The sequence below is a fragment of the Plodia interpunctella genome, chromosome 15 (assembly GCF_027563975.2).
Source record: "Plodia interpunctella isolate USDA-ARS_2022_Savannah chromosome 15, ilPloInte3.2, whole genome shotgun sequence".
In the NCBI taxonomy this organism is placed as follows: domain Eukaryota; kingdom Metazoa; phylum Arthropoda; class Insecta; order Lepidoptera; family Pyralidae; genus Plodia; species Plodia interpunctella.
The window spans coordinates 5,418,545-5,442,971 of NC_071308.1; the positions used below are offsets into that span (position 1 = coordinate 5,418,545).

The window sequence follows — 24,427 nt, forward strand, 5'->3', positions numbered from 1 at the left end:
CAAGAAGTTTGTCTAATAATCAACCACAAATCCAAATACCCAAATTCTATACGCAACAGATTTTCGAAAATAATTATTAAATATTTGGTTCCATAAGAGAAATTCATATTAAAAATACACGAGAACAAACGAGACAGATTGCTAATATTTTTGTCCTTAATCGTGTGTTCTGTTTTACAAGGCCCAATCTGCTTTGTATGAGGTGGGCCAGATTGAGAAGGAATTTGTTTGAAAATCTTCTATTTCATTCAGGTACGCCATCGCTATATACCACGGACTTATATATTCTATATACGCTATGTATAAGTATACACGTCGTCTTTTGTTTTCATGGACGTTGTTTGTTACCGTGTGACACAAAATGAGTGCCATTGAAGTAAAAATATTCTGAAGTTTGTTTGCAAGTCTACTTAACAGATTCTGGAAAGAGGAAGTTTTATAATAGCATAAAATACTGTAAGTATGACAAACATCTAAGAAAAAACATTACTTTTCAAAATAAATTTAGTAGTCAGCCCGAAATAAATTAGTCACGAGATACCTTGACATATTTTACTTGCGGCGTCATAATATACACAAAATTTAATATAACGCTTATAAAAATAATATAGTGCATAGTAAAAAGTCACATAAAGTAGAGCAACAAAATTTGTCGGTATTAAACCCAAAAAAAAATATTACGTTCATTATTCGTATTATCGTACTTTTATACTAATATTTATAAATGGAAAAGACTTTCAGTCTGTTTCGTTTTCACGTTGAAAATATTGGACCTTGAGAATTTGATACGGTTTTATATTCATACACTAAAGGCCTGAGGTAAAATTGCCTGACAAAGGCCCGCATTAGTAGGTGAATGTTTGTTTCAAACACACAAAATAGCTATATTGCTGCGAGCATAACCGCAGGAAACAGATAATCTATGAAATTTTATTTAGATGATTGCCAAATCGATCGTCAATCATTCAAAATGTCTTTTTTATTTTATTATTCAATCTTTGGAGAAATGAATTGTTAATTTATTGTAAGTAAACTCGAGGTCAAAAGCTAGTACCTAAATAATATAATGTGAAGTTCATAGGCGTATTTATGGTTCCGTACTGGATTCCTAAACGTATTCCCAAGGTACTCTAAGATATAATTTATCGCGTTCTAAGTTTCCCCACCAGTTAACGTGCACAGGAGAAATACAGAAAGTTTCGTAGAGTTGTAAGAAGTTAATGTCGATGTAAGTTAAGTGTGGCCACAGCAACATATCTAATTACTCAATTTCGAATGTATGAAAGTCACTTCGTGTAGGATGTAATATTTCCATATGTGTAGAAATCGCACTCTTAAACTTTTTATTATTATTAAAATGCTTCAGAATGATAACTTACTGGCAACTTACAGTCTACCATAGAACGACTTTCTTCATTGTGGGAAAAACAATGCCAATTCTTTTAAAAATACAGTGTAATTTAAAATTGGAATACATATATTTTTTTAAACTAAAAATTCAAATTGTTCGATAATATATATACAATTTGTTAATTTGGCTACTTGTGTCCGGCATCCTATTACTTTCTCGGTAGTTTGAGTAACAAAGTTAACTCAAAATATACGTCTGCGTTTACACTATAATATTCATTCTATTCATAACAATCTACTGAAATCGAATGGTTCGGCCTTATTACCGCTGTATAAGCTACAGGCTATTGCATTTACAATTAAATATACCTACCTATAGTTTTTAAATCCACTAGATCAATCATAGAAGGATTATCTTTCGTAAACAGATCCCAATTTCACATTATAAATATGATCACTGCATTGGTTCTCCATTGACTCATTTAGCCTGAGGTTATTAAAATTACTACATACCCGGTCATAGGCAATTTCAGTATAAAACAGGGCAATATTCATTAAAAATAAATTTAACGAAATATATTTTTTATAAATGCAAATGAACTACAAAATAATCGGATTTTCATAATTAACGATTAACACTTTAGTATTAATACTGTCGTCAACAAAATACCCTGTATGTATTTACAATACTCACCATATCGAGTGTGGTATTGCTAACACTGGTGTCAGATCTTATTCTAGTCGCCTAAAGGCATCTGGCATGACTTTTACGTCTTACCTCCATCTAGTGGCAGGTTTCCTCATGATGTTTTCCTTCACCGGAAGCAAGTGGTGGTCTATAAAACTACTACCTATATATGAATCAGATTGGTGTACAAACTCATATGGCACGAGTAGGATACGAACCTGAGACCTTTACGACAGGCTTCAATACTCAAATAATAATAATCAAATTGGTAAAAAATTTCACATAACACTTTTTTATGATAGCAAATTATATAACACTTAATATTGTTTTCCATATTCATAAAATATTCATCAACATTTCCATTGGTGCTTGCAACTAAATCTGGATATAATCTGATGAAACATCTGAAAGGAATCAAATATAAGAAGTGTACTCGTAATTATCTTCCCACTCGGTCATTATTGTACAATTTGCAAGTACTTATACGTGTAGTAAAAGTCAAATAAACTGTTGAATTGATGTCATATTACGCATACTAGAAATTTCCGAATCAATAAAATGGTTTACGCTTAGCGTTCCAAGAATCGCGCGTGTTTCTTTGAACAACTGGATCTATTTCATCGCTATATATTATGTAGATTTTATGGCGTGTGGTTCCGCCCTAGAATGGACCACTCCATATCCTCCCGTGGATGTCGTGTCGAGACGAATAAGAGACAAATAGCCTTGTAAAAAACAATAATATTCTCAAAGAGAGTTGAAAGCAGATGGTCGGTTGTAAAAACGCAGTCGAATCTTCAATAGTTTTAAAGTTTATTTTTACGTTGACCCTGGCTTCGCGGTGTCACAGCCCTAAATGCAATATTGATCACGCGAGAAAGAGAGAGATCTTTGACTACATTTATATATTTGACTACAGACCCTTATACATATCATCAAAAATTTTAATGGAATGCCATAATTTAATTTGGCAAATCCGTGACAGGTTAGAAATGAAAAATCAGCTGACTTGGCTCCCTAAAATGAAGATAATTGCCCTGTCGAGGGCGAGAGGTGAAAATGATTGAGCGATTTCTTCACGATGCCACAAAAATTCCAGATCTCATTTTCAATTATATATTTTTATACAACTGTCATCGCAGAATTTGGAATAACTACCACAAACAGAAGTGTATAACTACAAATTTGCGTCGGGGATAAATATTTCTGTGTATCTTCAGGCGGTTATGATTACAAAATGCCCGTTGTTTGCCCGTGGGGTCAAAATTAATTTTTAAATGTTACTTATCCATATATGCATGATTTAATGTAGGGTTGTAATAAAATAAATATTTATGACAATATTATTGACAATCTTATTCCACTAAAACAGAAGTGTACGTAACAAATTACATAACAAATAGAATTCCAACGAATATTCGATTCTTTTGAGAGACCATGATTCACTATTAAGTAGATTGCGACAACTATACAAAATCCTATCTGATAAAAGAGGCAAGGTGAAATAAAGTTATACAATGCAACTTTTCTATTACATTTATAATATTTCACACTCTGTGGCCATCACTAGATCCATCCTCGCTTTCTGTCACTCTCTCAATGTGTACTCCGATGTACGCTAAACAAACTTCGTTAAATAAATGTTATGAAATCTGTGTCTTATTTGCGTCTGTTGTGTTTATCAATAGTCTATGTGGTGTGGGGTGCTGCGAAAATAATGTTTTGAAGCACTTTTAAAATTAAAATTTACAAGGTTTTTAAATGAATTTATATCATATCAAATAACCCATAAAAACTATTTATAAGTACTTTCATATTTTTTTAGTTTTTAAACCAATTAATTTGTTATTATAATATTACTTAATTTACATGTAGTAAATATAATACAGCAGTTTACATTTAATTCAACTTTATGTTACTCAGTTTTTAACTTTAAACAAATCAATTAATTTAATATATAGATGGTATTTAGAAATTCTGTAAAATGGTTTACGCGACTGTAACACGTTAAAATGAAACGCTTGAATTCGGTACATTTAATATTCTTAACTTCAATTTTACACAACAATAATTACGTAATTTCGACACTCAAGAACTACAAAATAACTCTAAAATAAAATTACAGAGACTATTTTTCAAAATTATTGTCATGGTTGGTAAATCATATCTTTAAATCCTAGAGAAGCTTGCATTTTTAATGAACCCCGCGCGTCGAGGTGTAACTTTACGGTGAGATGGAGCACAAGTTTTACGAAACTCGTGTAATAAATGCGTGGAGTTGTGGAACAAGCTTCAGGTTTTCTTGCACAGGAAGTAAATATTTTCTAAACGCAAGTTTTAAATTAATAAACAGGATTTATTGTGAGATATCCGTGTTATGTATAGATATTAATGAATATAATATCGATAAGATAGCTTGTGTTTGAAGCTTGACTCGAAAAAAGTAGAAGAAGAATATTTGTAATATTATTGAATTTATAATATTATTATTGATATATAAATACCTTAAAAATTTATGTAAAAAGTGTCTATGAAAATCTATGGTTAAATTTTGAAAATTTTGAAATCTATTTTCAGCGCAAAATTGTTTTAAAATAAAGTAAATAAACGGCTCCAAGTAAAAAACAATCAACTAAATATCAATTTGTAAATCCCAATCAGACAGAATTTCGACATTGGACGCTAAATGACGACACGTAGCAAACAAAACAATACATGGTTTAACCTTTCGGCTAATTTCGTTGGACCCTCACAAATCTCTCTCGGAGTATTGCGTCAATTGATCCCACTTCAGCTGGACCCACGGGTCCAGTGTGTTCACGGGAAGTGGGTTCACTTGACTGATTTCTTCAGATTTTTTTTGTCGAACGGAAGGATCTCGTTTTGAACTAGATCTTATTCAGAGCTATTATGAGAAACTAATAACTTAAATTTCAAACAACGTTTATACAGATGCATATACTATATCAGGTTATTATCCCTAACGGGGTAGATAAATCCTAGAGTTGCAAAACTCGAAAGCCACGTTCAACTTTATGATGGGCATTACTGGCATTAAGATTAAATAGTGACACTAGCCCACAGATTGCTAGCCCAGCGCCAATGGGAAAAATCTTAAGTTTATAGCCATATCCCTTGATTGTATTAAATCAGCTGGCACATTTTTTATTTTTCTTTCGCTCCCAGACTAACACGACTATTCAATTCACTATATTCTTTTTTGGCCGTGGGGTCAGTTGACTAAAGATAATTAAAATAATATTTACTCCCTCGGGTCCAAATTTAGCGGGGTCAGTCGCCGGAATACCCATCTCTCGTGTCATCCAATTGGAAAGACAATACGTTTAACCCAATGGAATCCCAGAGCAATGTATAACATTTCCAACTAAAAATATATTATTACGGTTGATGGCGATTACAGGAAAACCTTTTGATGATATCGCTAGTAGCATAGTAGTCGCTTTGTAACTTTAGGGTCGGCTACCTTTGTCATTTATTGGTTTGAGGGAATGGCTACAAAATCATTAAGTCACTTTGATTTTAAAGTAATTTATTCTCACGAAGAAAATCCAATATATCCAAAAAAACCGTCAATAGAAAAAACCTAATCAAGTTTAAACTGTATAATTAGACCATCTGTTGCTTTACTTTAAGCATACGTACGTACAGACAGACATGACGAATCTACAAGTACAATAGCTAAATAATGGAAATTAATTGAGAATTTTATTTCTACAAAATTTACTAGGTGTATTTTGATGAAATTTGGTAAATGGATATAATACGTATCTATTTGTGATTCGCCTTTTTTTCTTAGATTCGATATTCCGAAATTTCTCTTCTACTTTTTTATGCAAGGAAATATAAAAGTGGCTGTATTAAACTTAACGGCTATCACTTTGGTATATTTATGGACCTTTTATTCGCTTTTTATTGGTGTCGTGAAATATGATACAGCGTATACAATCCAGAATTTAGAAGAGCGTAAAAATGGCTTAAATGGTTCAACAATGTCAAGTAAATTTATGAACCAAAGCTGTTTTGTAGAAATATTCAAATCCAACACCGAGTTTTATATCTTAAAATTCTATAAAAAAATAATTAAATTCATTAATATTAGATTATTTTATTAATTATTTATTTTTAAAAAAAAATGCATAAGATTACAAAATTTCGGAAATCGAAATGTCGACGCGTCATCGAGACAACTACACGGACGCTTTCTTTGCTCAACGTATAAGTCTGACAGTCCAGCGGGAAAATACTGCCAACATTCTGGGCACATTGCCTCGATGTGGCGTTTTCGAGGAGATATTTTATATAAAGCATACAAGATAACATAGCCTATTGTAATTAGTGTTCAATAAAACGTGATTGAAATAATCAAATTCAAATTTGGAACACAATAGAAAAAATATGTTTAAAAATACTAAATCACTCAATTCACAAATATGATAAATAAAAGTTATGTTTTTTACTTATCTATTTCATTAAGCGAATGCACATGTGCATCCTTTTTTAGCCATTTAAATACTACTCTATTCAAATGACAGTGTTGCTATCTGAAAATTGTTTTTACTAGATCTTCCAATAGAGCAATATGGCCCTTGTACGTAAATCCAGAACCCTCATTACTATTCAGTATCAAGTAGCCAAGGCATATTACTAATAATATATACTGTACATACTGCATCCATTATCGACCTGAAGGCAACGCGGATAGTATAAATAATTCAAAGTAAAGTGTCTAAAGAGACACCGCGACCCGACAATCTTTATCTAGAATGTCATTATGTTAATCACATTTTGAAGGGGAATATGAAACTCGTTATAACATACATGCGGATAAATGTGGGAAGAAATGGCAATAATAATAAATAATAAATAAATATTTATTCAAATAACTTTGGCTTAGTACGTAATGTTGTATATTAATAAAAGAAACATTATATTAGTATTTTAAATATGGTGCCTGAGCTATGATCATAAATGAACCTGTGTTTCAGGCGAAAGAAAATCAATAAAAAATAGGATTCAAATTTACAGTATATTTACAAAAGGATTACCCATTAATATCACTAATGACAAATGTGACTTTTTAATAGATTATTTATTAGTTAATTTAAGGGTGATTAGAAAGATATAAAAATTAAAAAGGCAAGTGAAACATTGGTCACATAAAACTTGGTACTTTGACGCAATCTGGTATTGAAAATAATGTGTAATTAAGCCTATGTTTAATCTTGTCCAAATTTCATAAAAATTGATTTTAATCGTGAAAACTTAACAGACAGATAGACTTTCGCATTTATAATAATAAATATAGACTCTTCGATAGTGGAGATATTAAAAAAATGTAACAACAATAGGATCGCAATCCGATCGGGCTATACGGGAACAAAAAAGCTTAAAAATTTATGTGCAGTAAATTCACGTAGGTTTTAGAAGATACTAAAGATTTCACTAGTAGCAAAAATTATAATTTCAAGGACAAAATAACGAGAAGACATAACAAGAAATAAATGTTCTTTTTTATAGAGGCCCTGAGATTTTATATCTTTCATTCCAATTTTATTTGTTCTTTTATAAAGTTAAGCCGAATGGGGCGCTTGAGCGAAATTGATTTTCCTTCATTGTAATTTTTGTGATGTTTCGTTTATTTCATATTGTTAACTAGCGGCCCGCCCTAGTTTTGCTTAAGAAAAAACATAATAAATTAGGAATAGACCTAACCTTCGTCTTGAATCACTCTATCAAAAAACCCGTAACAAAATTCGTTGCGTAGTTTTAGATGCGTACCTAGATTGACAGACAGCCTGAAGCTACTTTGTTTTATTCTATGTGAGGATACAGTTGTACAGATATTCTTGAATACATCAAATTTAAATCTAAAGTATATATAAAACAAGCCTCGGTTGCACAAGTAAATTTTGACGTTGACTGTAATTTGCGCACAACAACCATTTTATCTAATCAGCGGCGGCAGCATGTTAAAATTATATCAAAGTTGACTCGTATGAACGAATTTTTCCAGTCTGATTAGAAGTTGCACCTAATCAGACTCGATCAAAACATCTAAGACCAAAATCAATGGTTTTTTGTGACATTTGAGTTGGAATCAAACCCAAGACCTATTATTATACGAATTATTTATTATATATTATACGAATATATCAGAACATGTTACCACATCATCGAGATAAATTTATGTTGGCGCCTTAGCTCCGAATAAACATAAAAAGGAATATTTAACCTTTCTCTAGTAAAAACACGTGAAACACAAATGTAAAAAGTTTCTGACTCTGACATATTACCTCAACCCTTCACCTATAAAACAACACATGTATCTTAATATTCGTCAATGTTCGAAAGTAAGTAGTATACGCGACTTGTGCCGAAACACAAACGAACTGAAATGTATTAAAAACATTTTTCGATTAGTTGGTTTAGGACAAAATTGACAAATTATCCGTAAAAAACTACACACACGCAAAAACAGCGTATATGCTCAAATGCACAATAAAACATGCTTAGTTTTGGTGATCGATAGACACCGCGCGCGATTTTTTAGTAGTATTACTAGACCAGTAAAGGTCAAAGATTAAAGTCAAAGGTCACCGGAAAGATTTACCTGAACTTTTAAATTCAATTTCAACTAGTAACCTTCACTCGAAAAAGATCTACTTGACATAATCTTATACATACATTTATCACAATTACATGTTACAAAAACGGATGCATCGTTTCTTAAACTTTCTCTATCATCTTAGCGTTTTCCGGGTTTCTTCCTGTGCTGTCGAGCGTCGGAGCCCAGAGTCCGATATTCTACTTTTTCGTCTCCACTTCATACGGCATCCATATATGTCAAACCATAGCATTGGCACGCGAATCGTCCTCTCATTTATGAACTTAGCGACTGGAATAAAAAAAATGTTATACAGACATCATTAGCAAACAAAAACAAGATCACTTGGTTCCTCTCACCTCACAGCGTACCCGAGGGCATACTCAGTGATATTTACACAACCTTTCACGCGTTAGCGGGTACGTAAACACAAAATCCAATCCGTAAAACAATTGTTCCAAAGCATTCTATGTAAGCACCTATATTTACTTAGATTTTTACGAAGAAATAAAGCATTATAAGACTTATTACTTCGTTTTCATATTATTTCAAGTAAAAGAGTTTAAAAAAATTCCCACGAGAGCAAAGTCCCGGGTCGTAGCTAGTTTATAATATTAGTAGGATATGCCATACATCTAGCTTCGATAACGTCTGAGCGTGACCGTGGTTTTCCTTGATTACGGCCTAGAACATTTTTTTTACTCATGTGTCATGTCATCAAGATAAAACTGTAAGTTTGAAAAATAGGTCAACATGGCAACATGGTGGCCAATTTTTCAAGTCTATAATAAATCAATTGTGTAAAAAACTTATTCCATATTAATGTGGCTGTGATAAACAATGACTTTTGACGTAGGTATGTATTGTAGGTTAGAAGTTTTAAAAGTGACTACGCGAGTATTTAAATAAACAAAATAAATTATTACAGTTTCCAGATGGCATTTACATTAAAAGAAGTCTTCAAATGATCAACTCCTAATTAGCTTAGATTCTTGACTTGGGGTCGGGTCTGGAAAAAAAACGGAAATCATTATTTTATTGCCCCAAAGGTCTTAATTACAGCGGTATTTCATGAAATTTTAATGGTTACATTTCGCGTTAAGGGCACTCGAGTGACTGTGCCGAGTTTATTCGGCTTCCAATTAAAATGGGTTCGAATTCTCAACGGTATATCTTAATACTGAAAAAGGTAATTTTTATTAAGAATAGCATGTTTGAAGGCCCTTCGTATTTAAAAATGATCTTTAAATATTATTTTCTAATTAATATATTTCCTAAAAGCCGTTTCTTTTATCAAAAGTAAATAATAACAAGTCAATCAGTGACAAAAAATTAATGAATTAAAATTTAATTCATTGATATTTTTTGAAGTTAACTTTTAGCAAATACTGTGACTTTTGGCGAATCTTTATTATGAAATAGATTAACTAAAACTCAAAATACTCCTATAAGGTTCTCTCAAATAGGGTCCTATAAACGCTAATAGGATTTTTATAGGACAAAATAATATAAAATAATATATGGTCCTAGGATTACTACAGAACACATTTTGCTACTTGGGGTACAATGCAATAATAAATATTGAATAGGTATGAACTATCTACAATTATCTTAATTTGAAGCTGCCATATAGTTGGAACCAGTCCGCAGTAAGGCAGGCGCCATAAAATGACTATAAAATGGCTATAATATCGCTAATCATTATTTACGTACTAAATCTTATTTACGACTCATAGTAAATATATCGATGTACAATAGCTGTTATTTTTGACTGAACCACTTCAACTCGATATTTTTTTCTTCTTCAAAGGCCACGTACGTAGAATCCTCTGATCTAACTTTCAAGTACCAGACAGGGTCCTTTATTCGAATTATTCCGTTCTAATTAAAACACATATATTATTATTAAAGAAACATTTTTTTAAATGTCAAAATAAATATATAGAGCTTGTATGACAGTGATTTGTCATGACATATCTATTTTGGGGTCAATAACCATCCCTAATAGGTATTCTTTAATGAGACCAAAAACTGTACCTAAATCATATGATTTAAAAATAATACAAAAAAATCCGCTACACACTTTGTCAATAAATGTGCCGATCGAAATAAATCCTCTACATGCTTCGTCAATAAAAAGAGACGAAAATATCCGCCATAATATGCTTCGTCAATATTAAACAAACGAATATCCACAACAAGCTTCATCAAAATCTATCAATTAAAACTGGCATTTTTTTGCTCGTGTAAATGTCGATTAATTTTATTTTTTACTCACTCAAATAGCCAATTTTATTATTTTGTGATGTAATATTTTAAATAAACTTGACTGACGACCATCGTCACTAAGCTCTTAGTTAAAAGGAGCAATCTATTCGATTGTCAGGCCATAAGGCCAAAATTGCAGGCGATAAAACAAGCGTTATTAACTGAGGGTAGTTTACAAGATCCATTCAGTACACCGTTTCTCTTTTAGCAGCATCCAGATCTCGTAAGAACCGGTTTCAAGCAGTAATTACTCAATCGGACGTAGGTATTCTTTAAGGATTAATTTGGAACGAAATATATATTAGTAGCGGCCCGTCCTGGCTTCGCTCGGGTAAAACAAAATAAATTGTACACCTATCTTTCTATCAGTTTGTGAAAACCGCAAGAAAATAGTTTTTGAGTTTTGTGAACTTTGTTTTATAATATAATAATTGTGTTAAAAATATTTTTTTTAATTTAGGATCTTTGTAGTTTTCATCCAAAATGTAATACTATTTTTATACTTAATATATAAAAAAATATAATAATAATATACAAAAAATACCTCTAACTACCACCATTACTTGCACTTGCGTTAATTTAACCAGTAGAAAAACGTAAGACAGACTATTTTTTATCTAAACGACGACGGCGCTAGTTAAGAGTAACGTTAAAATTGACTGGTTCAACTCAATAAGTATTATTTTTAACACACATTATGTCCTAACTAAGTTCGACGTCCTTCGAACCAATATGTAGAACGATACATTTCTAGAGTGGCACTAGATAATCGATAAATGCGGTTTGGTCAATACAAAATGATTGCTGCCCACAGCATTATACTATATTGTACTATATACTATAATTACTAAATATCTGTACGGTTATACGTTATATATGTTATCAGCCAAACCTGATTCCAGGATAAACTAGTTTTACCTAAGCTAAACTAATTCTTCCTACATGCTATAGGATAAACTGGTATAGCCTAGGCTAAACTAGTTCATCCTAAGCCCGATAGGATAAACCAGTTTAGCCTAGGCCAAACTAAGTTATCCTAATAGAAATACACACTCTCAGGATAAACAGGCATTGCTTAAACATTATAGAATATCTAGAAAGACAAAATAAATAGATAAATTGAATAAAATATTATTTAATTAAAATTAATAATTTCATTAAAACGATAACGGTTAAAACTAACAATCACATTCTAACAATTAATAAAGTATCAATATAGTCTTTTTAATATTATTAAAAATACTATATCTATTTCGGAGACTTTGTTGGACTAGGCTAAATAAATTTAGACTAGGTCATTCCTGTTTAACCTGAGTGTGTTTATTTCTATCAGGATAAACTAGTTTGGCCTAGGATAAACTATTTTTTCCTATATGCGACAGAAGGAACTAGTATAGCCTAGGCTAAACCAGTTTATCCTATCGCATGTAGGAAGAATTAGTTTAGCCTAGACAAAACTATCCTGGAATCGGGTTTGGCCGGTAACATATATATGTAGATGTAGGTAGATATTATATTACAGTTCAGAATCTAATATTTAAAAAATCTGATATTTTGAGAATCTCCTGAGAGTTTTCCTGGTTTCTTCCACCGCCGTAAAGCGTCGGTGCCCACGGTCCGCATTCCTACTTTTTCTGCTCCACTTCACACAGTGTTTGGTATCCTCAGACTATTGGTAATTATCCAGTATCCAAAAGAATGAAGAATAAAACATAACATCAAAACGTTTGGACGTGGTGACGTGTTACATAACCTGGGCCGATTTTGATGAAATTTGGATTTGATTGAAATTTGTACAACTTTTATAAGCGGGCCGCTAATATATATAAATGAAACTGAAGATGGACGTAAAAATGCTTTTTCATTTAAAAATAGCTTTCAAATTTTAATTTTATTAAATCTGCATTCTGATATTTCGCGATATTCTGCTGGTTCGCGTTTTGATTAGTCTTTGTGCGAGTGTCAAGTACAGGTGTAGAATACTTGGACTCGCACGAATCAGTGTCTGTCCCGATTTTGTATACTATACACCTGCACTTAACACTCACACACACTTAATCAAAAGCTAATAGGCCTTTATATACAATACTATTTCTGAAATAGCCCATTAAACCTTATTTACTTAATAACTATGCACGTTGGTTAGAATAGATGGAGTGAAAGGTAATAAGGGACCATAATCGGATTATGAATCATAAAGGTGATATTGCTGAATTAATTTATAAATTTATTTATTTATTAAACGTATGGTATGGTAACCTTTATTACTATTTTTTTTAGTAACCATCGTATTAATTTGAGTAAAAGTTATTTAGGGATTTCATTACACAGTTTTTTAAACTGATATCCTCTCTTTAATCACTATCGGTAAATAGGCGTGTTACAAAACAAAGTCGCTTCCCTGTGTCTGTCCCTAGTATGCTTAGATCTTTAAAACTACGCAACGGGTTTTAATGCGGATTTTTGAAATAGATGTTGGATAGTGTCTTTCCCCAGGAAAGTTTAGGAGTATAATTTATTCTGGCTTTACACAAGCAACCCTAGTGTATCGCGATTCATAGAATTCAAATGTAAAACTACAGTGACGGATACAAAGAAAGAAATAATAACTTTCCCCGTGATAAATTCACGCGGGTGGACTCGCGAGTACAAGTTAGATTTACTACATAAATTCTTGCGTTAGTATTGATATTGATATTTTAGTTATTGATGGCTTCATATTTATATAATGATCTAGATTATTTGCATCTAGATAGAAACCTGAAAATAAAAACATATTATATCCTACAACGGCGGTCGTGTAACTCAATTAATTGAATGTAGGTCGAAGGGGAGAAATGGAAGGAAAGCGTAATGATTGCACACATGCATCTGTGAGGTCCACAAGATTGTTCACTCAGATGTGACATTGATGTGTATTTTTTCTTTACAGTTAGTTAACTTCAAGAGCTTCGTCTGGTCAACATTACGTGATATGTAGACAAAATATTTGTTTGTTAATAAAAAACAATATTAATAATAGTTAATGTGCGTTTAACCTCAATCTAGACTGATGAAAACCAAAGATGACATCTAGATTATTACATGATAGCTCAAAAATACGAATTATTCACGTGTGATTATCGACTGAAAAATCGATTATAGTTTCAGTCATATTGACGACCATTTTCAAGACGAGTATTTTTATTTGCATTGTCTATAAAACCGATGAACCAGATGGAGCTACGATCTGAGGTTTCTTTTTCAGCCGTTGAGCGTCGAATGCCGGGTTCCTCTTTTCTACTTTTTCATCTCCACTATTCGCACGGTCTTCTGCATCCCTAGTTGTCAGACCATTGGCACGCATATCATCTTTGATGACATCAAGCCAATGATATAGATAGTTTCCTGATATATCATATCCGTGTTAAAGTAAATGAACGTTCAAAGTATATTTCACGCAAAAACGGTTTCCAAAGGAAAAACCGCAGAATCTGAAACAACAGCAATATATAACTATCTATTGAACGTATAAAACTTTTTTTTTTCCAACAACTCATCACATAGTATTCCCGGAGGAGCTATTTCTGGATTCAACATTTTCCCGGTCGTGATTGGATAGCCAAATAAAAAAACTGAACTAAAACTATATTCTCTCCATTTTATAGTTAAATAAAACCGGCCATGAGCAAGTCGGAATCGCTCACGAAGGGTTCCGTAGTAACAAAAAAGTTGTTAGGCATTATATATTATTAAATAAAGTGCAGGTTTCCTTAAACGAACAACTAATTTGGAGTTTTAAATGCGAAGTCATGACTTCGCTTTTGTTGGCATTATAATCTAGTCAATGTAATATTTTTGTAAGTTGTTTTGTTTGTCACTTCGCATTATCAATCTTAGGGCATCACCAAACTGTTTTATTTTTCTTTCAGTTCACTTAATCTAAAACCTGTACAGGATATATTTATATTATAAAAAGATATATTCAGCTACAAAAAAATATGCTGAAGACTTTATAACTATTCAAATAGTTGGGCTTGGGCTTGAAAAATAAAATATTGTTGATGTCTTTTAAAAGTACTTGAGTTAAAAGGTTGTTACAGAATATGGTTGTTCTTACAGAATTCATATGACGCTATGAACTGGTGACGAATGCCGGCTAGCTAATAATTAGCATTTATGCATACTAATATTATAAAGAGGAAAGATTAGTATTTTTTGGCCAATTTTGATGACCTTTGGCACGGAGATAGACGAAACTTTCAGGAATGACATAGGCTACGTGTTATTATGGTTTAATCCGAGCGAAGCCGCGGCTAAGGTTTAAGATGCTTTTAAATGTTCTATTTTGTAATTAAATAAATATATTTAGTTTTAATTAAAACATATATTAAACTATTCTGAAAGGTGAACCTCGTAAATGAGCTAATAATGACGTATGAAGCTTGCTCTAATTAAAGACTACATCGCTGTCCGAAACTAAAATAAAAAAGTAATAAATCTACCAGGTGGGTGTTTTGTTTGTGCAATATAGCGATTTTAGTTTCAATAAAGATACTCAAATTGCAACAAATAAATCTTCTTCCATCTTCGAGTTAAATAAACGTCCATTCAAATTAGATTCGTGTTTATACCGATCAAATTGTGATGGATTCCGATTTTGTAATGTCTGTGTGGATCTATTTGGAGCTCGTAATTTTGTTTACTTTACAACTGAGTGGTTCACTGTTACGTCAAATTAAAACCGAGAACAATTTCAGACATTTCTTTCTTCATTTTCCAGTTTAGATTTTTTGATTTTGTGTTTCGTTTGTGAGGATGTATTTTTCATTATCTACTGGACAGAGTATTATGATATTTGGTACACGAGTAGAATAACCTTAAATAACACAATTTTATCCCGGAATTCCTACGAAAGCCATACTGCGGGGCGCAGGTAATAGTACATAATATAACTCACCAATATACAAATTCACCTGAAAAAAATTCCAAACCGCGTTAATAGCGGCGAATTTGTAAGAATTTGTATAGATTGATGTGCTGTTGATTGTACGTGCCGATCGATCGTTTTCTGCGACATAGTACCTACTTAATTTATGAAGCTGTATGTGCTTATTGTTATTACGCAAGCGCCAAATGGATGGTTTTCACATTTTGAAAAGGCTGTGGTGAAGCTTGCAGCATCACTTCTTATTTAACTGCTCTTTGAATGTCGGTAGTATACTTATTTTTAAGTGAACTGTTGACGCCAATAAGTGATGTATATCATTCTAAGTTGTATAAATACATTTGGGATTTGAATTTTGTCTACCTGTACGTTTGCAGAATCTAAATCCTATTATATTATATCTATAAGCTTGTATTGAACTTAATGAATATTGGGCGCATATCGTGTATCATTAAAACGAATGAGGCGGTTGATTAGTGCAGTTACCAGCTTACTATATAACATCTAATTTGGGAACTCACAACATCGGAATTTAATACGTTGCTCTGGTTATAATCTGCATGTTCATAATTTGAATTTTTGAAGTTTTTAAAGTGAAAATAAGTATTCTTTTTTTTCATTCATGTCTCTTTTATGATGACTCCTAAAACTGGCAGCTATATACTTATAAGGTGTATAAAAATAATTATTTTTATATTTATTACCATTTGAAATCTACGCAAACGGAACAAGTCTAGATTAAGCCAAATATTTAGCAAAATTTATACAACAAATATTAAAACTGGATAGGTCATACTGGCAATTTTTTTTTTTATAACAATGTAGGTCAAACACCTGCCTATTCACTGAACGTGTCGCCTACATGTGTTTCGTAATCCCCGAATGCCATTTAAAGTTTTGACGGTTAGTCAAAGCTTATAGAAAGGTCATGACCGAAGGTCCAGTGTTAGGACAATGGACAAAATCAATACTTTCAATGGAATTTTTAGAACTATGTGGGACGAAGGAGGTTATATTAACGAAAGCACGTGTCGTGTCAGCCATATTTCTTTATTTTATGTTGCCTGTAATATATTTTATTTGGTAGTATATAAAAAAACATTATTGAAGATCAAAGTAATTCAAAGATATTTCGTCAATTAGAATATAACTAGCGGCCCTTTGCTAATTTCGGGATAAAAAGTACCCTAAGTGCTATTCCAGGTTCCGTCCTAAAGCTTTTTCATGTAAAAGTAACAAACGTACATACACACATAAATCCTCATAAACTTTCGCATTTATAATATTGATTCGGATAGAATTCGATAACCTAAACACAAAAAGTAACTATAAAGGAATGCAAAGTTTTGTTCAGATTGAATTAAGGGAAAGGGCAAGTAACTAGGAATTCTACTCCAGCGTAAGCTACTTCTAGTTTCGCGTGTGACCGCTCTGTCTATCCCGTAAGGAATAAATATATGATAACTATTAACCCTTCAGCTGGAGCTGGAGCTAATAAACAATTAAACGACAATAGGATCGCAATCCGCTCGGGCCGCGCGCGAACTAAAAGGCTACAATGTAGATATCTAACTATTTAAAAACTCAAAGGGCTCATGCAGCCGTCCAAAATTTAGTTATTACGGATGAGTGCCTCTAGAGGTGTGGGACACTGTTTCATTTGGTTTCATGAATTGTTTAGCTTTTTCCGAGACCCCGGTATTCTATTGCAGAACCAAAATTCTATTTGGGTTACATTTTTATAGTGAAAAAAAAATATTATGCCATTTAAATAAAAATACATCATAAAATAGAAAAAAAAACAAAAAGAAACAAATCGACGCAATTATATCAATTGCGAAAGAATGTTCAAACATTCTAATATTACAAACATAAAAGTTTGTTTGTCCTTTTCTTTTACGCCAAAACACATCGTTTGCGATGTATATAATAGTTTGCGATGATTTTTATAGAGTTGGATAGCTGAATATTTATATGGGCTACGTTTTTTACTTGTAGTATTTACGTTATTTAATTTACCTATAAGTATATTGGTTTGAATTAAATAGTTTTGTTGCAAAAGATCTAACAGGGACAACGCTCGGATAAGAGAGAGAGAGAGAGAGTTGAGTCATGTACTAGGCCGTACCCTTAGTAACAAGAGTCATCAATCAGTTCATAATTACTTATTATGTAGCGTATAATAGGTGCTCCATCAAAATTGACGTAAACAATATCGGCATGTTGTTTTCTTCACAAACAAAACTTTGTATATTACTTCTACATCGAAATAATACTTTATACACTATTTCAGGTGTTTTATATCTAGAAAGTTCGATCCAGATTCGATTTTATACTAAGGTTTGTCGATCGATATTAATACCACTTGCTCGATTCACATTTTACGTAATATTTGGCGACATGAAACATGTTAAAAAAACGTATGACACATGAATTCATTGATCATTTCATAATCGGCTTTATTATAGCACTCGTTTTCCAGCTCGTTATATACGGGGTTCAAGACCGAGTGCAAATATGTGCTATAAATTGTTACTATTGAGGTTTATATAATTAGACTCTTGAGGAAGATTCTGTACTATTTGTATTCAACTGTCTTTGATATACCACAATACAGTGCTGAAACGAGTATTTCGAATATAAAAGTTAGATTATACGCTTCGAAAGGTTAGACAAATACAGAACCGTCCTTGGCATTAAGGTGTAAGGGCATAATAACCCCAAACCTACTCCAATAAAACGTGAAACGTAACGTGAGTGAAACGTTACGTTATTGCTCTTTGGTAACCGTACTTCCAGCCGCCAATTTTTTTTTTTATGTACTGTATAACTTCTTTTTTTTCGACCTAATAATACTAAAAAAAGATATTTATTTTTGTTTTATGTAAATATATTTATATATAAAATAAATAAATAAATTCATGATTTATAATAATGATTATGTCTTAGATAATAAATGAACTGCTTCCAATCTCAAACGGCAATAATTCTTCACTTTCCTAATAAATTTGTGTTATAAAATATTGTTTAGATAGTAATTTACTCGTACTTATGACGACCTCGGTGGCGCAGGGGTAAAGTACTTGCCACTGAACCGAGAGGTCCCTGGTACGATCCCCGGTCGGGTTATGATGGAAAAATTATCTTTTTCTGATTGGGTCTTGGATGTTTATCTATATATGTATTTGTTATAAAATATAGTATCGTTGAGTTAGTATCCCTATCACAAGTCTAGAACTTACTTTGGGGCTAGCTCAATCTGTGTGATTTGTCCTAATATATTTATTTATTTATATTTATTTTATTTAATTTTCAGGTTGAACTGAACGGTTTATATCTTTTCTAATCCGAGCATTTTACTTTCTCTGCTTTTAAGCGCGGGAGCCCAGTATCCGCTTTTCACCTTTTTAGCACACATAGCGAGCTTGACGACATCAACTCGACTTCTTGGGTTCACGCCACCTGCCAGGGCCAGGCGGGTAATTCGTATATAAATGTGTATGGTATTTTATTCTAAAAATTCACACATGAATTAACAGAATATAATAGTGTAACATTTTTTTAGCTTGAACTAAACAGCTAACCACCAATGGCCATTTACCTCACTGGTTTTAGTTGGACAGTGGTAACTAGTTTCCCAACCCTATCTTTTAATTAGAAAGAAGTTACTATCTGATATACATGTACACATATCCATAAACGAAAAGGTTCAATTGCTGGCCTTGAATAAAGAAACGAGAGCGGGGGACTAGCACGCAATCGTGGAAAAGTCGAATCAAACAAATGCGACGTTTGCTCGCAAAATATGTGTGCCAAAGTCACGGCTAGTGACGAAAGTGCAAAGTAAACTGTTCAGGCATTTATTGATTCAGTCTTTCTTTGAGTGTGTATACGTTTTTTCAGTGTGTTGTAAGTAAAACTAATGTCAGTTACGTTCTGGAATCTCTTTAAGTTAGTTACGTGCATTTGACTCGATTAATCCCAGAATAAACTGTGCACTCGCATATCTGCCGTAGTTCCATATATCACTGCTGTGCTTATCATAAGGTTACGTTGCTATTTCCATATAAATTATAACCACGAAAGCCAGGCCTCATTGCTACGTTGCGCTCTGTCGTTCTCCGACTCGATACAGAACAACGTAGAAATCGTATGGAGTTTTAACTTATGATACCGCTCTTCAATGATGTTGAAGAATCAAAATCTGTAAAAAACAATCGAATACAACGGAGCATAGAGTACGAACGTAACATAGCTAGGGCCTGGCTCTGTAGCAACGTTACTATTGCGGTGGATAAGTATTCTGAGGGATCTGTATTGCTCTCACTGTTATGTGTTGTGTTTCACGTTTCACTCTCACAAAATCCCATGTAAACCAGTCCAGACCGCAAACCAAAACTCCTTATAACTTACTGAAGTAATAAAAAAGTATCCATTGTCTGTGATATCCCTGCCTTTTGGAAAGCAGTTATAATTAAGGTTAGTCATTAATGATGTATTGCTGAGAAATTATGTGTTCTCGGAAATTTTCGTCCATTTTTGAATTATTTTAAGAATTCCAAGAGAAATTCTCATCTGCAAAGTTTTCAAGATTTTCCGAGATTCCATACACTCTAATAGTTATTTTTATGTACATTATCAAATATTAAGATAATTACTGATTTAGCCCCAAAGTAACTTCGAGACTTGTGTTATCGGATACTATTAAAAGATACCTATACTTCCACATACACAAGATACAAAAATTCCTGTTTCTAAAAGAATAGCAATGTCAATCAATTCGTACGATTTGGTCGAAAAGTAGTGTTTCGGATAGAATACATATATAAATCATACAAGCAAATGTAATAAAGAATACTAACAATGTAAATACAAAGGTCTAACTAAGCAGTCAGACTTACAAGCGTCAATCACTCGTTAACAGCTAAAGCGATCGGCCGATTTCGATGAATTTTGGGAGATATATAGAATAGATATACCAAAAGTTAAATATAGGCTAACTCGACGGAGCCGCCGATGGCAAATAATTAAGTATGAATTATAATAATGTATTTAACTTATTACATATTCGTCTTATAACACAATAGTCTAAGTACATACAGGCAATGTGATTAAAACTATTAACAAAACAATAGATTTATTATTCTTACCTTGCGTTTATGAAGAATCGATAGCAGTAAATATTTGATGCGCTGGCACCAGCCGAAACCAATACTTATTAAAAACTATATTTATTACATACACAGTACACTTATTTACACCTAAATTAATTCTTTTAATCCACAAGTTTGGTCCACGCACCAGACAAATATTTATACTTATTTACATCTTAAAGTTAAAGAGATATGAATACAGGTTTCTTTGATATAGTTCTGATATACTGGATGATAAGTCACTAAGTTTGGACCAACGGGTAACTCCTAAAAGTGTGGAAAGGCGTGTTTGGAATTGGCTAAAATATGGGGAAATGTGCGTAAATATACTGATGCGGTTATAAAGCGACGAAAATAAACTTTGTACATCGAATCCATCACAAATCCACTTGCGATCGTAATATTGCAGTTAAAGTTCGCTGCTAGTGTATATCAAGCGCTTATCAAATATAACACTCGCTTAGTAACGGATCCCATCTTGACATGCAAAATAATTTTACGTCCGCACAAACTGTTTAAAAAATTCGGAGCACGGAGCGGCATCGAGGCTACCTCGCGCCGTGCCGCCTCGCCGCGGACTGAAGCTTTTCACCTACTCCAAATGAAAGCATGTGTTTTCCGATTTTCCTATGGAGCGAGTGAGACAGATGGTGGTTAGTCAATTGTGTTAACAAACCATGCTTCGCTGGAGTCGAGCAGAAGGAAATGCAAAAGTGTTGGTATCAAAATAAACATACAACACGTCTGGTTTTGGTAGTTCGCAGCGAAACAGTATGCATTTTTGCCGAATGTTTTATTTCGGTGATTTCACGCTTTTATCGCTTTTGTTTGGAAAATTTAAAATCTTGATTTCTAATAGAATATAACAGACATACAATAGGATTATGTACGACCTTATTAGATGTAGTAATCCTCATGACGTATTAGTCGCCTCAACGGATCTTGTTACGTTTCATTCAAGAAGGATATCCAATTTCAGTTGGAATTTTTATTACAAGATTTTTATTCACAGTAACAAAGTGATTTCAATTAAGGTATTTTTAGAACGATATAGTTTTTAATAGCCACAAAAATATAATTTATTACGGCTAACATTTTAAAATACTAATTTTAATCACAAAATTTTACAACTTTATTCAATTTAAATTTTCTCATTTATATAAACTGTGCACAAACCATTAATCAATCTGTCAAACATTATTATGATTTTACTTGAAATAATCAGTATTGGCAATAACACTCGACATAAAAGAAAGAATATTGTTCAAAAGATTGAGTACAGTCGATCGCATATCAAGTTATCCTGTATGCATCTTTATGCAAAACGGTAATAGCGGTGATTTTGCAATGAATTTGGGTAGCTTGGAGTTCTGTTGACTGTACAAAAAGAGCTTCATTAAGGGGAAGAACGGATAATAATAAAATAATGATTATATCAATACATATCTACACAGATAAATCCCATTATCCTGTTCAAAAACATCGTTGAATGAATAATGTAAACACATCAAAATGGCTCCATTACGTTGATCCCTTTATCAACCTTATTTGGCATTCAATTAGACATGTTAATGAAGATTTCGCGCTGTCATAACACGAAATGTAAGACTTAGGGTGGGTTGCACCGTCAACTATAACGTGCGCAGAAAAACGCAAAGTAGGTACGCCGTTTGGTCAGGTCAGCGGCGCGCAAAAATCAACGTCAAGCGTGACAGTGTAACTCACACTAAGGATGAATTGTATCGTCAATTTTGTCGTTGATTTCATAATATGATGCGTTTTTCTGCATACGTTAAAGTTAACGTCAAATTTGACGGTGCGACTCACCCTTAAAGTGGATCGCACCAGTTAACTTTGGCTTTAACATTAACTTTTTCTTTTAATCAGGAAATAAAGACGATTCCAAATATGTATATTTTCTTAAAAAAAGAAATGGGTCTCTTTTCGGAATTACGGCAGCATTAAAAATCATTTTTTTCCATGTTTTTCTTATGTCATTAACACATATATGCTAGTAAAAGAACAATAAAATTAATTTGGAGCTTAAAGTGCTGTCATTAAACATTTCAACGTCGTTATTAGACTAGTCGACTAATTGAAATAGTCACGAAATAAAACACAATGATTATTTTCTGTGGGAGGACATTTTCGCAGTAAATGGATTAAAAAGCAAATTACATGTTCCCAGTACCTTTTGCTTTTTTTACTAATTGCCATGTTGTTATTTTATTCTCCTACTCTCTACGTACATAATTGAAAAGGTATTCACCAGTATTATTCGATTATGTTTACAATCTTTCTAATGAGATCTTTGACATGCAAAGAGCATTTGAATTAGTAAGTGATTCATTTTTATCTGCGGTCAAGCGACTCCAAGTAAATAACAAATACATGGACAACACTCAACGATCCGCACTCTATCGCGGATCCGATGGACAGAAAAACAGAAGCGCACACCCATCCAGGTACACTACTCCACATTACAAGTACGTACAATTAACAAATTGCAATAATAACAGTACAATTTAGGTATGTTATAAGGTAAATTCCTGCTAATAATTATATTGTATGTGTCTTTTTATTTAAATAAGTGTCTTATGTATGTTTCAAATTACGTCTAAATTGAATTATTTACATGATACTTGCCATATAAATAGAATCAGTATATTTTTTATCCTTTCTTATTGCTCACTATATTAGATAGACCATTATAGTGAAATGTTATGGTTGTATGAACTTTAAAGCCATTATATTCAGAGTTGGGAGTTTTAAAACACCAACAACTTCGCAGAATTAGATAGCTGCCGTCATCTACGCCGTAGTCTATGAACTACTACTATAATTAAAATAAATATAATATATAATTAATAAAAAACGGTGTACATATACAGATCATATAAATGCAAACATAAAAGTAGAGTAGTGACAAGACAAGAGGCATATCATTCAACAAATAAATGAAGTAGTAATTTAACTATGGGATCTATAAAAAAATTGCATGAAATTGCAAAAAGTTTTATAGTCTTTGAATAAGTAATATTAGTACTATTGAGAAACTAATTCCCTCATAGAGGAAGAATCGCAAAAAAGTAGAGGGGCCCTTGAAAATAAACTATCCAATTATATACTTGAACATTATATAACCTACAAGTTTATGCAAAATGTACCAAATATTTACGAAAGACATAAAATAAATAGACAATAAATGTGAAACATTTAAAGTCATCCTATGTAGTTTCCACACGATTGGCGAACTCGGACAGATGCCGACGCGAATGCATGAACACATTGCTTAGTTTGTATGAGTACTTTTATTTACCACAATAATCACTGGAAATACAAAACAATTACCGAGTCTGCCATAGTTTGGTGAATTGTTCACGGATAGCGTGGAGCCGGCATTGGATAATACTCTA

General features: G+C 32.6%; 1 protein-coding gene across 2 annotated transcripts in view; it reads right to left on the minus strand.

Moving 5' to 3' along the window:
• The window catches only part of SK (small conductance calcium-activated potassium channel), a 167,822-nt gene extending 146,241 nt beyond the window's left edge, over positions 1-21,581 (minus strand). For both annotated transcript variants that reach the window (XM_053755599.1, XM_053755598.1), the window contains exon 1: positions 21,009-21,581. The gene's annotated coding sequence lies outside the window, so the exon portion shown is untranslated. The remainder of the gene's footprint in view (positions 1-21,008) is intronic.
• Positions 21,582-24,427: the final 2,846 nt, after the last annotated feature.